Source organism: Telopea speciosissima, chromosome 10, assembly GCF_018873765.1.
Source record: "Telopea speciosissima isolate NSW1024214 ecotype Mountain lineage chromosome 10, Tspe_v1, whole genome shotgun sequence".
NCBI classification, from domain to species: Eukaryota; Viridiplantae; Streptophyta; class Magnoliopsida; order Proteales; family Proteaceae; genus Telopea; species Telopea speciosissima.
This window is the reverse complement of record NC_057925.1, coordinates 2,787,270-2,809,219: the sequence shown is the minus strand read 5'-3', so window position 1 is coordinate 2,809,219 and position 21,950 is coordinate 2,787,270. Positions and strand designations below refer to the sequence as shown.

Genomic DNA, 21,950 nt, shown 5'->3' with positions numbered 1-21,950 from the left:
TTGATGCCTTAAAATAACAAATATACCCTTGATATGGTGTGAACTTACCATTTTGCCCATAGAGCAGTCCAAATTTCACACCCCTTTCTCTAATAGCCTCACCAATACAGCAGAAGCAAGAAGAAGAAGAAGGACACATGTTTCTCTCTCAGTTGCAAAAATGTTCTAAGCTTTACATTTTGTTCTGGGTCAGAGAAAAAAGTTGAAACAAGCAAGAAGGGGATTGATAAAATGTTCTGCAGTGACAGAGGTAGTTGGGTTTGTCTCTGTTGATGGAAAGGATGAAGGAGCAGAATCAAAAGATGATCACAAGGTTCTTCTAGGGTCTACCGTGGCGGAACAAGAAATTGGAGAAAAGGCAGTTGTGGATTACGATTGGCGAGAGGAATGGTATCCTCTGTATCTCGATAGGGACATTCCAGATGATGCTCCTTTGGGTCTCAATGTCTTTGACAAGCAAATCGTGTTGTACAGAGATGGATGTGGTGTTCTTCATTGCTATGAAGATTGATGCCCTGACAAGTACCTACCATTAAGTTTTGGGTTCTTTTTTGCTCATTTGGTTCTTAATTGGGTATCAGGTGGCTTTCTCCAGGGAGAAATGGCCACGAATTTTCCTTTCTATGGGGTTACTGGAAGAGAGTAGAGGATGGTAGACAGAGGTTGCAGCAGTGGTGGGGCGGTGGTTGAAGAAGAAGAAGAAGAAAGAAGAAGAGGAAGAAATAGTGGTGGGTCCCATTATGTTAGAAAAATAAAAAATTAGAATATGATTAATTGAAAGGTAAAAATTGTCATTTAAATTTTATACTTAACGCCATCCACTCAGGGGGTGTGGCTATATAATTTAGAAACACAGGGGTTCGCTCTGTATTTAGTACAAACCTCAGGGGGTGGTAGTGTAATTTTTCCTATATATAAAGCACCAAATGCTGATTAATAAGTATTTGGATCTCATCTGCATTATTTTAACATGTTTTTCCTAAGTTTTTAACATATAAGTGAAGGCAAAATGGTTTCAAGGTTATCGGAAAAAAAGAATAAAAATATTTCAAAGTTAAAAAAAAAAAAAAAAAAGCAGGGCAAAATGAAGAATTTCAAATTTCAAAATACCTTAAACTATCAGTTGGATGCTTTAAACTTGGGATTTCCATTTTTTCTCCTGCTCTTTCTCTCCTCCATCTCCTTCTCCTCTATGTGTTCGATGTTGAAATCATGGCAAATTCTCCTTCTTCTGCTTGTTCTGCTTTTGTGCTTGGTCAAGAAATCAGGGAAGAGGAAAATGCTCCTACTGTGTTTCCAACTCAACTCATGCCAGTGGAACTGGTCTTGGTCTTGATTTTACTCCTCTCCCTCCTCGACCTCGTTCTCCTACTGTGTTTGGTGTCTTTAGATGCTTCATAGTTTCCATGATCTGTAGTAAGAACATCACAAGCTCCTTTAATCGTCTTCAAATGCTTCATAATTTCCATGATTTTTGGTAAGAACATCACAAAGCTTTTTTAATCGTTTTCTTCTTTTTTAACTGTGTTTGGTTGTCTGTACGAATTTCTTGGCTATGCTATTTTCTCGTTGTTTGGTTGTCTCTGTGAGATGAGAAGATTCTTTATCCTTAAATTTGAAATGATGAGAAAACAAGGAACTGGAGGTTGAAAAATCAGCATGTCCGACTGAAAACAGAGTAACCTCATACAGATCATATATTCTTATGGATTATGGTTCTCCTTTCGCCTTAGTTTGTAAAGTTTTCGCTTTGTTTCTTTTAGTTGGTATTAGATAGATCGTCGCTTTTATTCTTAGAACATAAGCAAATTATCGAAGCTCTAGTGTGAGTAATTCTAAGAGCGTACTAAGACTCTGATACCAACTAAAAGGAATAAAGCGAAAGCTTTACAAACTAAGGCGAAAGGAGAAGAGGGAGAATAGAGATTTAAGAAGAGCCGATGTCATTCGAGCACTTCCTCCTCTAAAATATGGGTAGGAATAATGAATATGGAATTGGCTTCATTAGTTAATTTAGTTAGTACCCGATAGATCGTCGCTTCTATTCTTAGAACATAAGCAAATTACCCAAGCTCTGGTGTGAGCAATTCTAAGAGCGTACTAAGACTCTGATACCAACTAAAATGAATAAAGCAGAAGCTTTACAAACTAAGGCGAAAGGAGAAGAGGGGGAAGAGAGATTTAAGAATAGCCGATGTCATCCGAGCACTTCCTCTAAAATATGGGTAGGAAGAATGAATATGAAATTGACTTTATTAGTTAGTTTAGTTAGTATCAGAGAGATCGTCGCTTCTATTCTTAGAACATAAGCAAATTACTCAAGCTCTGATGTGAGCAATTCTAAGAGCGTACTAAGGCTCTGATACCAACTAAAAAGAATAAAGCGAAAGCTTTACAAACTAAGGTGAAAGGAGAAGAGGGAGGAGAGATTTAAGAAGAGCCGATATCATCCGAGCACTTCCTCCTCTAAATTATGGGTAAGAAGAATGAATATGGAATTGGTTTTATTAGTTAGTTTAGTTAGAGTTCTATTTTTTATTTAATTTGGTATTATGTGTTTCAGTTTTAGGCTGGAATAGGGTCTCTAAGAGTCCAGCCTTATTTCAGTTTCCTAGTTAGTTTAACTTAGCTAATCAATTTAAGATCGATTTAAGCCTTTACTTTCTTTTTTTTTTAGTTTTAATCTGTTTTTTAGTCTTTTACATAAGTTTGTAAGATTGGTTTTTGCATTTAGTTCTATGGTGATTCAGAATGCTCCTCACTGTGGTGATTTGATGATTCCGGATTAGGTACTGGTGGTGATTCTAGCCCTGCTGATCAGCTGATGATTTTTTATCTGTGTCTTTCTTTTCTATTTCAGCTTCAGTATCAAAACAAATCACCCCCTCCTCCTCCCCTCCCACAAAAAAAAATCCTATCCTTCCCATCGAATACTAGTTTTTCCTATTTCAACTAGGATTTGTCAAATTTTTAGATTTTCAAATTGCTTTAGCTGTTCTGTTCCTATTACCACTTACTCAACTGTTAGAACCTTAATTGATCACTATGATTTGAACCCCTTTCTGCCCATCATTTTTGTAATTGTTAAGACATCTTTCCCCAAGTAGTAGGGGCCCTTCGCTTCTGTAATTATTAAGACATCCTTCCTCAAGTAGGATTACTCCATAAGTGTGAATCAGACCATCAGATTTTAATCACACTTTGTAGAACTCTTACACTCTAAAATCAGACCCTTTAGAGCTATTATTATTTTGTTATTCGTTATTTTTCTTTTTCAAATCTGGTTTATCTTTTTTTTTTCCTGCAATCTTGTCGCACGCTGATCTCCCACTAGATTTCACTAATTCGGGATCAGTACTGCATTAAATCCATGACACACTGACTACGAAATTTCAAGATAAACTTTTAGCATAATAACAAGGAAGTTATTTCCTTACTCAAATTCCTAAAATTAGAAAAAAAGTAGAGGAAAATGAAGGACAAACTATGACTTATACTGCTACTGTGCTACACACGTCTGAATTGGTTGTAGATATAGAAATTGATTAAATCCATAGCAGAGGAGAGGGTCTACTATGATGTCTGTTTCCTGCTAGCTTCTAATTCCAACATTTGTTCCTACTTTGTTTCCTTAACTTTGTTATTTTACCAAGGTGATAATTCACCAGAGTTGATCTCACCTCCATAGCAGGGGGCTGTTGTGATTGTTGTTTTCAACCTTTGTTCCTACTTTGTTTCCTTAACCTATGTTTCTATTTTTCCGCATATGCCATAAAAATATGGGCTGCATCACAAGTTCCAAACCCCGAAGATAAAGGTGAGAGGTGGCTTCTCGCACTAGAGTGTGCAACAACATTCAATGATGGCAGATGTTTTCCATTCAATGATGGAACTGACTTTATTAGTTAGTTTATTTAGTTTAGTTAGTATCAGATAGATCATCGCTTCTATTCTTAGAACATAAGCAAATTATCCAAGCTCTAGTGTGAGCAATTCTAAGAGCGTACTAAGGCTCTAATATCAACTAAAAGGAACAAAGTGGAAGCTTTACAAACTAAGGTGAAAAGAGAAGAGGGAGAAAAGAGATTTAAGAAGAGCCGATGTCATTCAAGAACTTCCTCCCCTAAACTATAATTTGGATTCGTTAAACCTGGTATTTCTATTTTTCTCTCCCGTTCTTTCTCTCCTTCATCTCCTTCTCCACTCTGTTCGTGCTGAAATCATGGCTTCTCCTGCTCGTTCTGTGCTTGGTGAAGAAATCAGAGAAGAGGATAATTGATCTTTTGAATTCCTTCTAAAGGATACTGATCCTGATCCTGGCCTGAAGTTTACTCCTCTCTCCTCGACCTCGTGCTCCTAGTATGTTCGGGATATTCACATCCTCCATAATTTTGATGATCTGCGATAAGAACATTCTCTTTTAATCGTTTCCTCTTTATTTTCACTCATTCGACTGGAATCTAAAGTAAGATTGTTTTATCTCCAGGAGGAGGCACTGACTGTGAGCTCTTGTACAACCAGAGAGCGGATCTACTCCAACTTTTGACTGAGGAAGAGAGAAAGGCTGAGCTGCAGCGTTTTGAGGGTGAAATACTCACAAAAAAGAAACTAAAATATTCGACTTTGATTATAAATGTGATTGTAATGGTGGGAGAGATCATCGGAGCACTACAAATTAGATCGTTGGCTATACTCGCCCCTACAGCTCTTTTGATCTTCACTATTCATCCGCTATTGGTGGTGATGCTCAGCGAGAGAAATGGTCCTTCGAAAATAAATTTTATATTCATTGGCGTGATTTTAGTTGTCTCTACTTTTGTGATCTACATGTCAGTCCTCGTAGCCGAAAAGGTTATTAGAGTAATACAGGAAAAGGTAAGCAAATTACCCAATCTCTAGTGTGAGCAATTTTAAAAGCGTACTAAGGCTCTGATACCAACTAAAAGGAACAAAGCGGAAGCTTTACAAACTAAGGTGAAAGGAGAACAGGGAGAAGAGAGATTTAAGAAGAGCCGATGTCATCCGAGTACTTCCTCCCCTAAACTATAATTTGGATTCGTTAAACCTGAGATTTCCATTTTTCTCTCCCGCTCTTTCTCTCCTTCATCTCCTTCTCCTCTCTGTTCATACTGAAATCATGGCTTCTCCTACTCGTTCTGTGCCTGGTAAATAAATCAGAGAAAAGGGTAATCATTCTTTTTAATTCTTTCTAGAAGATACTGATCCTGATCCTGGCCTGGAGTTTACACCTCTCTCTCCTCGACCTCGTGCTCCTAGTATGTTCGGGATCTTCACATCCTCCATAATTTCGATGATCTGCGGTAAGAACAATCTCTATTAACCGTTTCCTCTTTATTTTCACTCATTCGAGTGGAATCTAAAGTAAGATTGTTTTATCTCCAAGAGGAGGCACTGACTGTGAGCTCTTGTACAACCAGAGAGCGGATCTGCTCCAACTTTTGATTGAGCAAAAGAGAAAGGCTGAACTGCAGCGTCTTAAGGGTGAAATACTCATAAAAAAGAAACTGAAATATTCAGCTTTGGTTATAAATGTGATTGTAATGGTGGGAAAGATCATCGGAGCGCTGTAAATTAGATCGTTGGCTATGCTCGCCCCTACAGCTCTTTCGATCTTCACTATTCATCTGTTATTGATGGTGATGCTCAGCGAGAGAAGTGGTACTTCGGGAACAAATTTTATATTTATTGGTGTGATTTCATTTGTCTCTATTTTTGTGATCTACATGTCAGTCCTCGTAGCCGAAAAGATTATTGGAGTAATACAGGGAAAGGTAAGCAAATTACCCAAGCTCTAGTGTGAGCAATTCTAAGAGCGTACTAAGGCTCTGATACCAACTATAAGGAACAAAGCGGAAGCTTTACAAACTAAGGTGAAAGGAGAAGAGGGAGAAGAGAGATTTAAGAAGAGCCGATGTCATCTGAGCACTTCCTCCCCTAAACTATAATTTGGATTCGTTAAACCTGGGATTTTCATTTTTCTCTCCCGCTCTTTCTCTCCTTCATCTCCCTCTCCTCTCTGTTCCTGTTGAAATCATGGCTTCTCCTGCTCGTTCTGCGCCTGGTGAAGAAAACAGAGAAGAGGGTAATCGTTCTTTTGAATTCTTTCTAGAGGACAATGATCCTGATCTTGGCCTGGAGTTTACTCCTCTCTCTCCTCGACCTCGTGCTCCGAGTATGTTCGGGATCTTCACATCCTCCATAATTTTGATGATCTACGGTAAAAACAATCTCTTTTAACCGTTTTCTCTTTTTTTTTTTCTCATTCGACAGGAATCTAAAGTAAGACTATTTTATCTCCAGGAGGAGGCACTGACTGTGAGCTCTTGTACAACCAAAGAGCGGATCTGCTCCAACTTTTGACTGAGGAAGAGAGAAAAGCTGAGCTGCAGCGTCTTGAGGGTGAAATACTCACAAAAAAGGAACTCAAATATTTGGCTTTGGTTATAAATGCGATTATAATGGTGGGAGAGAACATCGGAGCGCTATAAATTAAATCATTGGCTATGCTCGCCTCTACAGCTCTTTCGATCATCATTATTCATCCGCTTTTGATGGTGATGTTCAGCGAGAGAAGTGGTCCTTCGGAAATAAATTTTATATTCATTGGCGTGATTTTAGTTGTCACTGTTTCTATGAACTCCATGTCAGTCCACGTAGCCGAAAAGGTTATTGGAGTATTAAAGGAAAAGATAAGCAAATTAACCAAGCTCAAGTGTGAGCAATTCTAAGAGTGTACTAAGGCTCTGATACCAACTAAAAGGAACAAAGCGGAAGCTTTACAAACTAAGGTGAAAGGAGAAGAGGGAGAAGAGAGATTTAAGAAGAGCAGATGTCATCTGAGCACTTCCTCTCCTAAATTATAATTTGGATTCGTTAAACCTGGGATTTTTATTTTTCACTCCCGTTCTTTCTCTCCTTCATCTCCTTCTCCTCTCTGTTCGTGCTGAAATCATGGCTTCTCCTACTCGTTCTGCCCCTGGTGAAAAAATCAGAGAAGAGGGTAATCATTCTTTTCAATGCTTTCTAGAGAAAAATGATCCTGATCCTGGCCTGGAGTTTACTTCTCTCTCTCCTCGACCTCGTGCTCCTAGTATGTTCGGGATCTTCACATCCTCCATAATTTCGATGCTCTGCGATAAGAATAATCTCTTTTAACCGTTTCCTATTTATTTTTGTTCATTCGACTGGAATCTGAAGTAAGATTGTTTTATCTCCAGGAGGAGGCACTGACTGTGAGCTCTTGTATAACCAGAGAGCAGATCTGCTCAGCCTTTGACTGAGGAAGAAAGAAAGGTTGAGCTGCAGCGTCTTGAGGGTGAAATACTCACAAAAAAGAAACTGAAATATTCAGCTTTGCTTATAAATATTATTGTAATGGTGGGAGAGATCATCGGAGCGCTACAAATTAGATTGTTGGATATACTCGCCTCTACAGCTCTTTTGATCTTTACTATTCATCCGCTATTGATGGTGATGCTCAGCGAGATAAGTGGTCCTTCAGGAACAAATTTTATATTCATTAGCGTGATTTCAGTTGTCTCTATTTTTGTGATCTACATGTCAGTCCTCGTAGCCGAAAAATTTATTGAAGTAATATAAAAAAAAATTAAACAAATTACCCAAGCTCTAGTGTGAGCAATTCTAAGAGCGTACTAAGGCTTTGATACCAACTAAAAGGAACAAAGCGAAAGCTTTACAAACTAAGGTAAAAGGAGAAGAGGGAGAAGAGAGGTTTAAGAAAAGCCGATGTCATCCGAGCACTTCCTCCCCTAAACTATAATTTGGATTCATTAAACCGGGGATTTTCATTTTTCTCTCCCACTCTTTCTCTCCTTCATCTCCTTCTCCTCTCTATTCTCCCTGAAATCATGGCTTCTCCTGGTCGTTCTGCGCCTGGTGAAGAAATCAGAGAAGAGGGTAATCGTTCTTTTGAATTCTTTCTAGAGGAAATTGATTTTGATCCTGGCCTGGAGTTTACTCCTCTCTCTCCTTGACCTCGTGCTCCTAGTATGTTCGGGATCTTCACATCAGCCATAATTTCGATGATCTGCGGTAAGAACAATCTCTTTTAACCATTTTCTCTTTATTTTTGCTCATTCTTCTAGAATCTAAAGTAAGATTATTTTATCTCCAGGAGGAGGCACTGACTGTGAGCCCTTGTACAACCAGAGAGCGGATCTGCTCCAACTTTTGATTGGGGAAGACAGAAAGGCTAAGCTGTAGTGTCTTGAGGGTGAAATACTCACCAAAAAGAAATTAAAATATTCGGCTTTGGTTATAAATGTGATTGTAATGGTGGGAGAGATCATCGGAGCACTGCAAATTAGGTCGTTGGCTATGCTAGCCTCTACAGCTCTTTCGATCTTCACTATTCATCCACTATTGATGGTGATGCTCAGAGAGAAGTGGTCCTTCGGGAACAAATTTTATATTCATTTTCGTGATTTCAATTGTCTCTGTTTTTGTGATCTACATGTCAATCCTCGTAGCCGAAAAGGTTATTAGAGTAATACAGGGAAAGGTAAGTAAATTACCCAAACTCTTGTGTGAGCAATTGTAAGAGCGTACTAAGGCTCTGATACCAACTAAAAGGAACAAAGCGGAAGCTTTACAAACTAAGGTGAAAGGAGAAGAGGGAGAAGAGAGATTTAAGAAGAGCCGATGTCATCCGAGCACTTCCTCCCCTAAACTATAATTTGGATTCGTTAAACCTGGGATTTCCATTTTTCTCTCCCGCTCTTTCCCTCCTTCATCTCCTTCTCCACTCTGTTCTTGCTGAAATCATGGCCTCTTCTGCTAGTTCTACGCCTGGTGAAGAAATCAGAGAAGAGGATAATCGTTCTTCTGAATTCTTTCTAAAGGATACTGATCCTGATCCTGGCCTTGAGTTTACTCCTCTCTCTCCTCGACCTCGTGCTCCTAGTATGTTCGGGATCTTCACATCCTCCATAATTTCGATGATCTGCGGTAAGAATAATCTCTTTTAACCTTTTTCTCTTTATTTTTGCTCATTCGACTGGAATTTAAACTAAGATTGTTTTATCTCCAGGAGGAGGCACTGACTGTGAGCTCTTGTACAACTAGAGAGCGGATCTCCTCCAACTTTTGACTGAGGAAGAGAGAAAGGTTGAGCTGCAGCATCTTGAATATGAAATACTCACAGAAAAGAAACTGAAATATTCAGCTTTGGTTATAAATGTGATTGTAATGGTGGGAGAGATCATCGGAGCGCTACAAATTAGATCGTTGGCTATGCTCGCCACTACAGCTCTTTCGATCTTTACTATTCATCCACTATTGATGGTGATGCTCAGCGCGAGAAGTGGTCCTTCGGGAATAAAATTTATATTCGTTGGCGTGATTTTAGTTATCTCTATTTTGGTGATCTACATGTCAGTCCTCGTAGCCGAAAAAGTTATTGGATTAATACAGGGAAAGGTAAGTAAATTACCCAAGCTCTAGTGTGAGCAATTCTAAGAGCCTACTAAGGCTCTGATACCAACTAAAAGGAACAAAGTGGAAGGTTTACAAAGTAAGGTGAAAGGAGAAGAGAGAGAAAAGAGATTTAAGAAGAGCCGATGTCATCCGAGCACTTCCTCCCCTAAACTATAATTTGGATTCGTTAAACCTGAGATTTCTATTTTTTTCTCCCGCTCTTTCTCTCCTTCATCTCCTTCTCTCTGTTCGTGCTGAAATCATGGATTCTCCTGCTCGTTCTGCACCTGGTGAAGAAATCAAAGAAGTGGGTAATCGTTCTTTTGAATTCTTTGTAAAAGATACTGATTCTGATCCTTGCCTTGAGTTTACTCCTCTCTCTCCTCGACCTCGTGCGCCTAGTATGTTCGGGATCTTCACATCCTCCATAATTTCGATGATCTGCGGTAAGAACAATATCTTTTAACCATTTTCTCTTTATTTTCGCTCATTCGACTGGAATCTAAAGTAAGATTATTTTATCTCCATGAGGAGGCACTAACTGTGAGCTCTTGTACAACCAGAGAGTGGCTTTGCTCCAACTTTTGACTGAGGAAGAGAAAAAGGTTGAGCTGCAGCGTCTTGAGGGTGAAATACTCACCAAAAAAGAAACTGAAATTTTTTGCTTTTGGTTATACATGTGATTGTAATGGTGGGAGAGATCATCGAAACGCTGCAAATCAGATCGTTGGCTATGCTCGCCTCTACACCTCTTTCGATCTTCACTATTCATCCACTATTGATGGTGATAGTCAGCGAGAGAATTGGTCCTTCAGGAACAAATTTTATATTCATTGGCGTGATTTCGGTTGTCTCTTTTTTTGAGGTCAACATGTCAGTCCTCGTAGCCGAAAAGGTTATTGGAGTAATACAGGGAAAGGTAAGCAACTTACCTAAACTCTAGTGTGAGCAATTCTAAGAGCGTACTAAGGCTCTGATACCAATTAAAAGGAACAAAGCGGAAGCTTTACAAACTAAGGTGAAAGGAGAAGGGGGAGAAGAGAGATTTAAGAAGAGCCGATGTCATCCGAGCACTTCCTCCCCTAAACTGTAATTTGGATTCGTTAAACCTGGGATTTCCATTTTTCTCTCCTGCTCTTTCTCCCCTTCATCTCCCTCTCCTCTCTGTTCGTGCTGAAATCATGGCTTCTCCTGCTTGTTCTGCGCCTGATGAAGAAATCAAAGAAGAGGGTAATCGTTCTTTTGAATTCTTTCTAGAGGATACTGATCTTGATCCAGGCCTAAAGTTTACTTTTTTCTCTCCTCGACCTCGTGCTCCTAGTATGTTCAGGATCTTCACATCCTCCATAATTTCGATGATCTGCGGTAAAAACAATCTCTTTTAACCTTTTCCTCTTTATTTTCGCTCATTCGACTGGAATCTACAGTAAGATTATTTTATCTCCAGGAGGAGGCACTGACTGTGAGCTCTTGTACAACCAGAAAGAGGGTCTGCTCCAACTTTTGACTGAGGAAGAGAAAAAGGCTGAGCTGCAGCGTCTTGAGTGTGAAATACTCACTAAAAAGAAATTGAAATATTTGGGTTTGGTTATAAATGTGATTGTAATGGTGGGAGAGATCATCGGAGCGCTGTAAATTAGATCGTTGGCTATGCTCGTCTCTACAGCTCTTTCGATCTTTACTATTCATTTGCTACTAATGGTGATGCTCAGCGAGAGAAGTGGTCCTTCGAAAATAAATTTTATATTCATTTGCGTGATCTGAGTTGTCTCTATTTTTGTGATCTACATGTCCGTCCTCGTAGCCGAAATGGTTATTGGAGTAATACAGGGAAAGGTAAGCAAATTACTCAAGCTCTTGTGTGAGAAATTCTAAGAGGGTACTAAGGCTCTGATACCAACTAAAAGGAACAAAGCGGAAGCTTTACCAACTAAGATGAAAGGAGAAGAGGGAGAAGAAAGATTTAAGAAGAGCTGATGTCATCCGAGCACTTCCTCCCCTAAACTATAATTTGGATTCGTTAAACCAGGGATTTCCATTTTTCTCTCCCGCTCTTTCTCTCCTTCATCTCCTTCTCCTCTCTGTTCATGTTGAAATCATGGCTTCTCCTGCTCGTTCTGCGCCTGGTGAAGAAATCAAAGAAGAGAGTAATCGTTGTTTTGAATTCTTTCTAGAGAATACTGATCCTGATCCTGGCCTGGAGTTTACTCTTCTCTATCCTCGACCTCGTGCACCTAGTATGTTCGCGATCTTTACATCCTCCATAATTTCGATGATCTGCGGTAAGAACAATCTCTTTTACCCGTTTCCTCTTTATTTTTGCTCATTCGTCTGGAATCTAAAGTAAGATTATTTTATCTCCAGGAGGAGGCACTGACTGTGAGCTCTTGTACAACCAGAGAGCGGATTTGCTCCAACTTTTGACTGAGGAAGAGAGAAAGGCTGAGCTGCAGCGTCTTAAGGGTCAAATACTCACCAAAAAGAAACTAAAATATTCGGCTTTGGTTATAAATGTGATTGTAATGGTGAGAGAGATCATCGGAGCGCTGTAAATCAGATCGTTGGCTATGCTCGCCTCTACAGCTCTTTCGATCTTCACTATTCTTCCACTATTGCTGGTGATGCTCAGCGAGAGAAGTGGTCCTTCCTCGTAGCCGAAAAGGTTATTGGAGTAATACAAGAAAAGGTAAGCAAATTACCTAAGCTCTAGTGTGAGCTATTCTAAGAGCGTACTAGGGGTTTGATACCAACTAAAAGCAACAAAGCGGAAGCTTTACATACTAAGGTGAAAGGAGAAGAGGGAGAAGAGGGATTTAAGAAGAGCCGATGTCATCCGAGTACTTCCTCCCCTAAACTATAATTTGGATTCGTTAAACCTGGGATTTCCATTTTTCTCTCTCGCCCTTTCTCTCCTTCATCTCCTTCTCCTCTTTGTTCGTGCTGAAATCATGGTTTCCCCTGCTCGTTCTGCGCCTGGTGAAGAAATCTGAGAAGAGGGTAATCGTTGTTTTGAATTCTTTCTAGAGGATACTGCTCCTAATCCTGGCCTAGAGTTTACTTCTCTCTCTCCTCGACCTCGTGCTCCTAGTATGTTCAGGATCTTCACATCCTCCATAATTTCGATGATCTGTGGTAAAAATAATCTCTTTTAACCTTTTTCTCTTTATTTTTGCTCATTCGACTGGAATCTAAAGTAAGATTGTTTTATCTCCAGGAGGAGGCACTGACTGTGAGCTCTTGTACAACCATAGAGCAGATCTACTCCAACTTTTGACTGAGGAAGAGAGAAAGGTTGAGCTGCAGCGTCTTGAGGGTGAAATACTCACAAAAAAGAAACTGAAATTTTTGGCTTTTGGTTATAAATGTGATTGTAATGGTGGGAGATATCATCGGAGCGCTGCAAATTAGATCGTTGGCTATGCTATCCTCTACACCTCTTTCGATCTTCACTATTCATCCACTATTGATGGTGATGCTCAGCGAGAGAAGTGGTCCTTCGGGAATAAATTTTATATTCATTGGCGTGATTTCAGTTGTCTCTTTTTTTGTGATCAACATGTCAGTCCTTATAGCCAAAAAGATTATTGGAGTAATACAGGGAAAGGTAAGCAACTTACCCAATCTCTAGTGTGAGCAATTCTAAGAGCGTACTAAGGCTCTGATACCCACTAAAAGGAACAAAGCGGAAGCTTTACAAACTAAGGTGAAAGGAGAAGAGGGAGAAGAGAGATTTAAGAAGAGCCAATGTCATCCGAGCACTTCCTCCCCTAAACTATAATTTGGATTCGTTAAACCTGGGATTTCCATTTTTCTCTCCCGCTCTTTCTCTCCTTCATCTCCTTCTCCTCTCAGTTCGTGCTGAAATCTTGGCTTCTCCTGAATGTTCTGTGCCTGTTGAAGAAATCAGAGAAGAGGGTAATCATTTTTTTGAATTCTTTCTAGAGGATGTTGATCCTGATCCTGGCCTGGAGTTTACTCCTCTCCCTCCTCGACCTCGTGCTCCTAGTATGTTCGGGATCTTCACATCCTCCATAATTTTGATGATCTACGGTAAGAACAATCTCTTGTAACCATTTTCTCTTTATTTTCGCTCATTCGACTGAAATCTAAAGTAAGATTATTTTATCTCCAGGAGGAGGCACTGACTGTGAGCTATTATACAAACAGAGAGCGGATCTGCTCCAACTTTTGACTGAGGAAGAGAGAAAGACTGACCTGTAGCATCTTGAGGGTGAAATACTTACCAAAACGAAACAGAAATATTCAACTTTGGTTATAAATGTGAATGCAATAGTGGGAGAGATCATCGGAGCGTTGTAAATTAGATCATTGGCTATGCTCATCTCTACAGCTCTTTCGATCTTCACTATTCATCCACTATTGATGATGATGCTCAGCAAGAGAAGTGGTCCTTCGAGAATAAATTTTATATTCACTGGCGTGATTTTCGTTGTTTCTGTTTTTATGATTTACATGTCAGTCCTCGTAGCCGAAAAAGTTATTGGAGTAATACAGGGAAAGGTAAGCAAATTACCCAAGCTCTAGTGTGAGCAATTCTAAGAGCGTACTAAGGCTCTGATACCAACTAAAAGGAACAAAACGGAAGCTTTGCAAACTAAGGTGAAAGGAGAAGAGGGATAAGAGAGATTTAAGAAGAGCCGATGTCATCCGAGCACTTCCTCCCCTAAACTATAATTTGGATTCGTTAAACCTGGGATTTCCATTTTCTCTCCCGCTCTTTCTCTCCTTCATCTCCTTCTCCTCTCTGCTCGTACTGAAATCCTGGCTTCTCCGACTCGTTCTGCGCCTGGTGAAGAAATCAGAGAAGAGGGTAATCGTTCTTTTGAATTCTTTCTAGTGGATACTGATCCTGATCTTGCCCTAGAGTTTACTGCTCTCTCTCCTCGACCTCATGCTCCTAATATGTTTGGGATCTTCACATCCTCCATAATTTTGATGATCTACAGTAAGAACAATCTCTTTTAACCATTTTCTCTTTATTTTTGATCGTTCGACTGGAGTGAAAAGTAAGATTTTTTTATCTCCAGGAGGAGGCGCCGACTGTGAGCTCTTGTACAACCAGATAGCGGGTCTGCTCTGACTTTTGACTGAGGAAGAGAGAAAGACTGAGCTGCAGCGTCTTGAGGGTGAAATACTCATCAAAAAGAAACTGAAATATTCGGCTTTGGTTATAAATGTGATTGTAATGGTGGGAAAGATCATCAGAGCGCTGCAAATTAGATCGTTGATTATGCTCGCCTCTACAGCTCTTTCTATCTTCACTATTCATCCGTTATTGATGGTGATGCTCAGCGAGAGAAGTGGTCCCTCGGGAATTAATTTTATATTCATTGGCGTGATTTCAATTGTCTCTATTTTTGTGATCTACATGTCAGTCCTAATAGCCGAAAAGGTTATTGGAATAATTCATGGAAAAGTAAGCAAATTATCCAAGCTCTAGTGTGAGCAATTTTAAGAGCGTACTAAGGCTCTGATACCAACTAAAAGGAACAAAGCGGAAGCCTTACAAATAAAGGTGAAAGGAGAAGACAGAGAAGAGAGATTTAAGAAGAGCCGAGATCATCCGACCACTTCCTCCGCTAAACTATAATTTGGATTCGTTAAACCTGGGATTTTTATTTTTCTCTCTCGCTCTTTCTCTCCTTCATCTCCTTCTCCTCTCTGTTCGTGCTGAAATCATGGCTTCTCCTGCTCGTTTTGCGCCTGGTGAAGAAATCAGAGAAGTGGGTAATCGTTCTTTTGAATTTTTTCTAGAGGATACTAATCCTGATCCTGGCCTGGAGTTTACTCCTCTCTCTCCTCGATTTCGTGCCCTTAGTATGTTCGGGATCTTCACATCCTCCATAATTTCGATGATCTGCGGTAAGAACAATCTCTTTTAACCGTTTTCTCTTTATTTTTGCTCATTCGACTGAAAACTAAAGTAAGATTATTTTATTTCCAAGAGTAGGCACTGACTGTGAGCTCTTGTACAACCAAAGAGCGGGTCTGCTCCAACTTTTAACTGAGGAAGAGGGAAAGGCTGAGCTGCATCGTCTTGAGGGTGAAATACTCACCAAAAAGAAATTGAAATATTCGGCTTTGGTTATAAATGTGATTGTAATGGTGGGAGAGATCATCGGAGCACTGCAAACTAGATTGTTGGCTATGCTCGCCTCTACAGCTCTTTCGATCTTCACTATTCTTCCACTATTGATGGTGATGCTCAGCGAGAGAAGTGGTCCATCAGGAATAAATTTTATATTCATTGACGTGATTTCAGTTAACTATGTTTTTGTGATCTACATGTCAGTCCTCGTAGCCGAAATGGTTATTGGAGTAATACAGGGAAAGGTAAGCAAATTACCCAGGCTCTAGTGTGAGCAATTCTAAGAGCGTACTAAGGCTCTGATACCAACTAAAAGGAACAAAGCAGAAGCTTTTCAAACTAAGGTGAAAGGAGAAGAGGGAGAAGAGAGATTTAAGAACAGTCGATGTCATCCGAGAACTTCCTCCCCTAAACTATAATTTGGATTCGTTAAACCTGGGATTTTCATTTTTCTCTTTCGCCCTTTCTCTCCTTCATCTCCTTCTCCTCTCTGTTCTTGCTGAAATCATGGCTTCTCCTGGTCGTTCTGCGCCTGGTAAAAAAATCAGAGAAGAGGTTAATCGTTCTTTTGAATTCTTTCTAAAGGATACTGATCCTGATCCTGGCCTGGAGTTTACTCCTCTCTCTCCTCGACCTCGTACTCCTAGTATGTTCGGGATCTTTACATCCTCCATAATTTTGATGATCTACAGTAAGAACAATCTCTTTTAACCATTTTCTCTTTATTTTTGCTGATTCGACAAGAATCTAAAGTAAGATTGTTTTATCTCTCGGAGGAGGCACTGATTGTGAGCTCTTGTACAACCAGAGAGTGGATCTGCTCCAACTTTTGACTGAGGAAGAGAGAAAGGCTGAGCTGCAGTGTCTTGAGGGTGAAATACTCACCAAAAAGAAATTGAAATATTCGACTTTGGTTATAAATGTGATTGTAATGGTGGGAGAGATCATCGCAGCGCTGTAAATTAGATCGTTGGCTATACTCACCTCTACAGCTCTTTCGATCTTCACTATTCATTCGCTATTGATGGTGATGCTCAGCGAGAGAAGTGGTCCCTCAGGAACAAATTTTATATTCATTGGTGTGACTTCAGTTGTCTCTGTTTTTGTGATCTACATGTCAGTCCTCGTAGCCGAAAAGGTTATTGGTGTAATACCGGGAAAAGTAAGCAAATTACCCATGCTCTAGTGTGAGCAATTCTAAGAGGGTACTAAGGCTCTAATACCAACTAAGAGGAACAAAGCGAAAGCTTTACCAACTAAGGTGAAAGGAGAAGAGGGAGAAGAGAGATTTAAGAAGAGCCGATGTCATCCGAGAACATCCTCCCCTAAACTGTAATTTAGATTCGTTAAACCTGGTATTTCCATTTTTCTCTCCCGCTCTTTCTCTCCTTCATCTCCTTCTCCACTCTGTTCGTGCTGAAATCATGGCTTCTCCTGCTCGTTCTGCGCTTGGTGAAGAAATCAGAGAAGAGGATAATCGATCTTTTGAATTCTTTCTAAAGGATACTGATCCTGATCCTGGCCTGAAGTTTACTCCTCTCTCTCCTCGACCTCGTGCTCCTAGTATGTTCGGGATCTTCACATCCTCCATAATTTCGATGATCTGCGATAAGAACATTCTCTTTTAACCGTTTCCTCTTTATTTTTGCTCATTTGACTGGAATCTAAAGTAAGATTGTTTTATCTCCAGGAGGAGGCACTGACTGTGAGCTCTTGTACAACCAAAAAGAGGGTCTGCTCCAACTTTTGACTGAGGAAGAGAGAAAGGCTGAGCTACAGCGTCTTGAGTGTGAAATACTCACTAAAAAGAAACTGAAATATTTGGCTATGGTTATAAATGTGATTGTAATGGTGGGAGAGATCATCGGTGCACTGCAAATTAGATCATTGGCTATGCTCGCCTCTACAGCTCTTTCGATCTTCACTATTTATCCGCTATTATTGGTGATGCTCAGCGAGAGAAGTGGTCCTTCGGGAATAAACTTTATATTCATTGGCGTGATTTCAGTTGTTTCTGTTTTTGTGATCTCATGTCAGTCCTCGTAGCCAAAAAGGTTATTGGAGTAATACAGGGAAAGGTAAGCACATTACCCAAGCTCTAGTGTGAACAATTCTAAGAGCGTACTAAAGCTCTGATACCAACTAACAGGAACAAAGCGTAAGCTTTACAAACTAAGGTGAAAGGAGAAGAGGGAGAAGAGAGATTTAGGAAGAGCCGATGTCATCCGAGCACTTCCTCCCCTAAACTATAATTTGGATTCGTTAAACCTGGGATTTCCATTTTTCTCTCCCGCTCTTTCTGTCCTTCATCTCCTTCTCCTCTCTGTTCGTGCTGAAATCATGGCTTCTCCTGCTAATGTTGCGCTTGGTGAAGAAATCAGAGAAGAGGGTAATCGTTCTTTTGAATTTTTTCTAGAGGATACTGATCCTAATCCTAGCCTGGAGTTTACTCCTCTCTCTCCTCGACCTCGTGCTCCTAGTATGTTCAGGATCTTCACATCCTCCATAATTTTGATGATCTTCGGTAAGAACAATCTCTTTTAACCGTTTCCTCTTTATTTTCGCTCATTCGACTAGAATCTAAAGTAAGATTGTTTTATCTCCAAGAGGAGGCACTGACTGTGAGCTCTTGTACAACCAGAGAGCGGATCTGCTCCAACTTTTGACTGAGGAAGAGAGAAAGGCTGAGCTGCAGCGTCTTGAGGGTGAAATACTCACAAAAAAGAAACTGAACTATTCGGCTTTGGTTATAAATGTGATTGTAATGGTGGGAGAGATCATCGGAGCGCTGCAAATTAGATCGTTGGCTATGCTCGCCCCTACAGCTCTTTCGATCTTCACTATTCATCCGCTATTGATGGTGATGCTCAGCGATAGAAGTGGTCCTTCAGGAACAAATTTTGTATTCGTTGGCGTGATTTCAGTTGTCTCTGTTTTGGTGATCTACATGTCAATCCTCGTAGCCGAAAAGGTTATTGGAGTAATACAGGACAAGGTACAAATTTCATATTTTTCTTTGCTCATATTATTCTGTTTTGGTGATCTACGTGATTTTCAAAATCATTGCTTGCCTCATGATTCTAAAAATCATAAGGCAATTGGAAAGGTTCATTTCAGAATTTACAAATGTTTTTTTTGATCGTACACCAACTTTTCCTTTCCTGATTTTGAATAAAATCGAAATTTGTGTACTGTGACAGAGCAATTACTCCAGTTTGAACTTTGAATAGGCTTTCTTTTTCCTCTCTCTCTTTCTCTCTCCCCTTTTTTCTTTTGGTGCAGCATAAGAGGCCTTGCAGTAATCCGGCCACTAGTCTTAATTGGTTCCAAGTAGTTTTGGCAGGAAATTTTCCCTTATAAATTTATTAAACTCATGATTCATGTTCTATAAATGTTCAGCTGTAATATATGTGGTCACAATGCAATTCGACCAAGTATTCTTCTTAGACTTGAATGCCTGTTGAGTTTGGATTTGATCCAGTTTCAAGTTTCAATTTTAGCATCTAATACTTCCAATATTCTCTTGTTTTGAATACCATTTGGTTATCTCACGATTTTTTAGCTTAATTGAGCTTATCCTCTTTTGATGGCTGCCCCATTGAGATTGAATATAGATGCAGTTATCCTCTTTGAATTGCAATGATGTAAAATCATTTATTTTAGCACCATTCCATTTATAAACTATGGAATAAATGTATTGGATTAACTAAACGTTTTATACTTCATTATCTAATCTTGTATTCTTCTATTTTTTCAAATAATGATTTTTTAAATAGGTTTCTTTCCATTTTTTGTTTCCATGCTTCATCGTTGTTTGCATTGTGGGTATTTACATAAGAGATTTTATAGCAAAATGCCTGCCTTGTAGTCTAGTTCTTACATGTTTTCTGTAGGAAAGTGCTAATAGATAATGTTGATATTATTTGCTGTTGGCTTATGTTGTCTTTGAAGTTCCAGGTATAATCCAATCATCTTTCTTTATTCTCACTTCACAGTTTTCCTCAGGATTAACAATGTTTAAAGGTTAAATTTCCAGTCCTCTCCCTGAATCTCACCTTCAAGAAGGAAAGGTAAACAGTCTCTGTATGAAGAAACAAATCCCTGATCACTCTCCTTCATTTGTACTTCGCTGCCAAAAAAAGCAAGCTGGTTTCAATTCTTTACTTGTTTCTGTGGTGTTTCTTCTTTTTGATTTTGAGCTTGTTCTATCTTCTCTATGTTGCTTCCAATATATGCTCTACTGGCCCTGTGCACCCTGTTAGATTGATAAATTTTAAGTCTTCCACTAGAATTTATACACTAAAATCAGACCCTTCAAACTATGACCTACACTGCTACTGTGCTACACATATCAGCATATAAATGCCTTCCAAAAGAACTAATAATTGACAATGTTTTGCAATTATTTATAAAGATTACATGACAACACATAAGAGTTGAAACTCAGTGTTAGTATCACAGTTGGAAGTTCCAATATACTGCGCATATATGCTATTTAATATGTTCATCAGTATCTTTTCTAGATTCAAACTTTCTGTTTCTAATGTTATAAAACAAATAAATTGTGTTTGTAGGCTTCTGTGTTGGACGGCGGAAACCGAAAAGAGGTTTTTGGCATTTTGATTACCCTCAAGGGGGCGAGACTGTTGTTGTTGTATCCGCTTCATCTTGTTAGTACAGAGATTGATCTATTTTATGCTGATACGATTTTGGATATGACGTTGGATTCGTTTAGTTTGATATGTGCTGGAGTGGCTAAGCTAACAAGGAATCAAGGATCCATATTATGGATCTGCTCTAGTGGTAAGCGTTTTTATGATTTTTAAATCGGCAGTTTTTTAATACTAATAACAACAACAACCATCGATCGACATTTTTTAAATACTAATAATGGTTATTTTTTTTATGACAGAGTATTGGACTCACCTTGATTAGGTATTTTATGGTGTTGAAGCAGTTTGGGTCACAAGAACCTGCATCAGACGCACTGGTGACTGGTGAGGATGATAAGCCTTCAATGTATGGCTAATCTTGGCGTTCAGAGAACGGATAATATACAGTACTATCATTTTGGCTTGGTTAAAGTTGTGAATGTCTATATTCACTTTGACCGTGGTATTTCGTTAGATGCGGCAAAACAAAGATGTAGATTGATTTAGTGCAGTTTGAAGATGATGGAGGGGATCGACCGGGTTCTCTTCTATATCACAATTGAACAAGAGGGATAGATTCTCTTGTTCATTGATCGAACCACTTCTTTAGAATAAGAGTAGAAGTAGATACCGAAATGATTTGTTGTTTTTTTTGTACACAGCACATGAATTGATTGTAGATACAGAAATGATTTGTGAATGAAGATTTTTGTTGTGAATTTTGAATTGATTGTAGATATAGAAATTGATTAAGTCCATAGCAGTAGAGGGCCTATTGGTGATTTCTGTTTCCTACATGTTTAATACGTGTATAATACACGAACTTACTAACTAAGCTCTTGACCAATATCGAAACTAATACGGGTCATATCGGATGATTTTGCCTTTGTCTTTGGAAAAAAAATTCATTTTTTAGACCATTGTGCCCTCAGTACGGACTGATACCCCACACCAGTTTTGGTATCTTATCGATATTAAATACCGGTCAATACCGATATGTATCACTGATACCTTGAATTCTGCTACCACAGCCACGGACGTCTAGGAACCATCAATATAATTTTTTGCAGGATTCTGCCTAATATTCTTTCTTCTCCAAAGCCTATCAAGCTGATGGCTCAACCTAGGGGTGTCAACCGGTCTCAGTCGGGCCTAACCGGGCTTCACCAATCTCAAGTCCTACATCGTGACTGCCCATTTAGCTAATCGGGCCGGGCTCGATCGATGTAGGGTCGGTCTCGGGCTATAATCGGGCCTTAACTGGACTGTCACAGGGCTATGGACCTGTTTAGTTCAAATCGGGCCTTAGACGGTGCTTCACATATATTTTCTTTTCTATTCTGTTTTTTTCCCCATCTGCCTCTTAATCATTGTAAAGAATAAAACCAAATGCTTATTGTGAGCTTACAACAGAACCCAATTAGTGGAAGCCAACACACTTCAGAAGTAACCATTTAGAAGTATAAAACCCATCCACCTCATAACCCAATGACTATATATTACCCAATGACTATATATTAAATAGAAACATAAGAATTGTTTCAACAGGTTAAAAACCAGTCCTACTTGTGCACGATTCAAGCTTTCGTTTTATCTTACAAAAAAAAAAAAAACAAAACAAAAATATTAGTATTTTAATGAGTAAAATGATCTGATCCAACATGATATGGCCGATCTATATTGAAATTGATAACGATATCAATAAAACTGTATCTTGCGGTAATTTTAAGAAA

General features: G+C 39.3%; 1 long non-coding RNA gene across 1 annotated transcript; it reads right to left on the bottom strand.

The window, feature by feature from the left end:
• Positions 1-3,270: 3,270 nt before the first annotated feature.
• Positions 3,271-20,028, bottom strand: LOC122641631. The gene is made up of 2 exons (XR_006329937.1): positions 19,896-20,028; positions 3,271-3,490 (listed from the first exon to the last, which is right to left on the bottom strand). It is a non-coding gene; the product is annotated as an uncharacterized LOC122641631 (long non-coding RNA).
• Between the last annotated feature and the right edge of the window lie 1,922 nt (positions 20,029-21,950).